The following is a 3,314-nucleotide window of genomic DNA, read 5'->3' on the forward strand; positions in this document are numbered from 1 at the left end:
GAAGCCGTCTCTGAAGCCTGTTCGAATATCCTTAAGCGAGCAATATCTCCTCTCCACATTGTATTAACCGAACACCGCTTATCCGAACATCGCTTAACGAACACCGCTTAACCGAACACCGCTTAATCGAACAACTAACAGTGAATACCAGCATTATCTTCACTTTAATAAGACTTAATTGAAATCCACAGATTAGGCAAAATTGTAATTAATTTTGTCAATAGAGATAATAATAATACTAACTCATTGTCCGTTCGTATTCTTCTTCCTCTTAGGAAGGCGAATCTCGTAGTAGATTCTACGAGATACTCTACTACGAATCTCTGGAGTAGACTCTGGCTACTACGATTTCGTCTAGTCTAATGGATGGTCTGCCTCTGAGGAGCAACTACTCAATCCAGCCGTGTTAAGTGGCCAATTTTGTGGTGGATTTACGAGTAATACCGAGTGATGTAACAGGAGGATTAATATATGTTGTACTCTGGGGAATTTCACTCAAGACATCTGGGGGCGGTTGTTGTGGTGGTGGGGGGGGGGGGGGTTGTGGTGGTGGTTGGTGGGAGGTAGTGATGGTGGTGGTTGGTGTGGGGGGTTGTGGTGGTGGTTGCCCTGTGAGGGGTTGAAGTGGTGGTGGTTGCTGTGAGGGGTTGAAGTGGTGGTTGGTTTGGGGGTAGTGGTGGTGGTTGCTGTGGGTGTCGTAATGGTGGTTGGTGTGAGTGTCGTGGTGGTGGTGGTTGCTGTGGAGAAGTCACACTCAAACACAACACACTTTTGAAGAGTTGAAACGCGTAAATAATAGTGGCCGGGACCAAACAGAACTGCTGAATGGCGACCTCAGTCCAACCCAAAAAAAAAATGGGTTTCCAGCATATTGGGGCGCCCATGGAACGTTGTAATTAGCGGGATGGTGTGTCCGCCCCAATGACCATTACCTAGCATCTTCCTCGTCTGCCATTGGCTGCTTCACGCCACCGTGAAATACGTGGGCGTATGGTCCAAGTAGGCGGGTACGCAAGTCGACCTGTGGGTTGGTCAGTGTAACGCAGTGACGCATGCGCTCTCTAGTGGGTCATGGCCACTGAGCAGGCGCCATCTGAGACCTCCAGGGTTCGATCTATGGCTCGACTCAATTGAAGTTCGCGCCATGGCCGCTGAGTCCTCTACCCGTCCGATTGTACTCTTGAGAGGGGAAGTGTTTCAGACTCGAGTGAGAACACGTTGGTCATCGTCGCGTGCTACGTGTTCACTCCTAAATGAGGTGATTCGCGTTAGTGGTCCTTTAATATAATTCCCAAATCAAAATTACCTTCAGGATTGACCATTTGATCTTTGTTTCGAATCCTTTAGGTCTCGTGTGGTATTTGTGGAATCGTGTGGATTCAAGGCACTCTTAGTGCCTTGAATCCATGCCCCTTTCACTCTTTCTCCATCACTTCCCCCTCCCTCCCTCTCTCTCCCTCTCTCTCCCTCCCTCTCCCTCTCTCTCCCTCCCTCTCTCAATTGACTTTTCATCAGCCACTTGCGCTGGATGAGCCACGCTTCTGACACCCGTATTAAATAAGGTCCAGAGCTCATTAATTCCCCGTTGCGTTATCCGCCGGGACCGCCCTGAATTTAGCTATAGATTATTGGGAGGGAGTCAACAGCCCTGTTAACGGGGCGTTTGGCTGGAAATTATTAAGTCAATGTAAACAGAGGCGCTGCAGCCTGCACTGATAGTAGGGGGAGGGGGAGATGGGGAGGGGGGAGATGGGGAGGGGGGAGATGGGGAGGGGTTGGGGAGGAGGGGGGTTAGGAAGGGAGCCAGGTAGGGGGTTGGGAGGGAAGTAGATAGGGATGGAGAGGGGGAGGGGGGCGGTGAAGGGAGGCATTTTCCAGTGAAGGGGAGTCACTTTCCAGTGAAGGGAGTCACTTTCCAGTGAAGAGAGTCACTTTCCAGTGAAGAGAGTCACTTTCCAGTGAAGAGAGTCACTTTCCAGTGAAGAGAGTCACTTTCCAGTGAAGAGAGTCACTTTCCAGTGAAGAGAGTCACTTTCCAGTGAAGAGAGTCACTTTCCAGTGAGGGGAGTCACTTTCCAGTGAGGGGAGTCACTGTCCAGTGAAGGGCAGTCACTTTCCAGTGAAGAGAGTCACTTTCCAGTGAAGGGAGTCACTTTCCAGTGAAGGGCAGTCACTTTCCAGTGAAGAGAGTCACTTTCAGTGAAGGGAGTCACTTTCCAGTGAAGTGAGTCAGTTTCCAGTGAAGGGAGTCACTTTCCAGTGAAGAGAGTCACTTTCCCAGTGAAGGGAGTCACTTTCCAGTGAAGGGAGTCACTTTCCAGTGAAGGGAGTCACTTTCCAGTGAAGGGAGTCACTTTCCAGTGAGGGGAGTCACTGTCCAGTGAAGGGCAGTCACTTTCCAGTGAAGAGAGTCACTTTCCAGTGAAGGGCAGTCACTTTCCAGTGAAGAGAGTCACTTTCCAGTGAAGGGAGTCACTTTCCAGTGAAGGGCAGTCACTTTCCAGTGAAGTGAGTCACTTTCCAGTGAAGGGGAGTCACTTTCCAGTGAAGAGAGTCACTTTCCAGTGAAGGGAGTCACTTTCCAGTGAAGGGCAGTCACTTTCCAGTGAAGTGAGTCACTTTCCAGTGAAGGGCAGTCACTTTCCAGTGAAGTGAGTCACTTTCCAGTGAAGGGGAGTCACTTTCCAGTGAAGAGAGTCACTTTCCAGTGAGGGGAGTCACTTTCCAGTGAAGGGGAGTCACTTTCCAGTGAAGAGAGTCACTTTCCAGTGAGGGGAGTCACTTTCCAGTGAAGGGGAGTCACTTTCCAGTGAAGGGAGTCACTTTCCAGTGAAGGGGAGTCACTTTCCAGTGAAGAGAGTCACTTTCCAGTGAAGAGAGTCACTTTCCAGTGAAGAGTCACTTTCCAGTGAAGAGAGTCACTTTCCAGTGAAGAGAGTCACTTTCCAGTGAAGGGAGTCACTTTCCAGTGAAGGGGAGTCACTTTCCAGTGAGAGGAGTCAGTGAAGGGTGAGGTCCCCAACAAAGGAGAGTGAGTGTTGGTACCAGATTATAACTGGTGCTAAGTTTATGGTGGCGGGGCAGATTAAGTCGTTAATATATATTGGAAGATTGCTCGGCGCCTTGATTATGGGTGGGTGGTGGTGTCTGCTAGTCTCCATGGTGGTGTGGTGGTGTGGTGGTGGTGTCTGCCAGTCTCCATGGTGGTATGGTGGTGTGGTGTGGTTAAGAGAGCATAGGGAACCACTACAGGCTTCAGTTTAGTAGCTTCAGAGGGGAGTGGGAAACCCTCCATCAGCAGGCCAGTAAGCACA

This window comes from Procambarus clarkii, chromosome 25 (assembly GCF_040958095.1).
Source record: "Procambarus clarkii isolate CNS0578487 chromosome 25, FALCON_Pclarkii_2.0, whole genome shotgun sequence".
NCBI classification, from domain to species: Eukaryota; Metazoa; Arthropoda; class Malacostraca; order Decapoda; family Cambaridae; genus Procambarus; species Procambarus clarkii.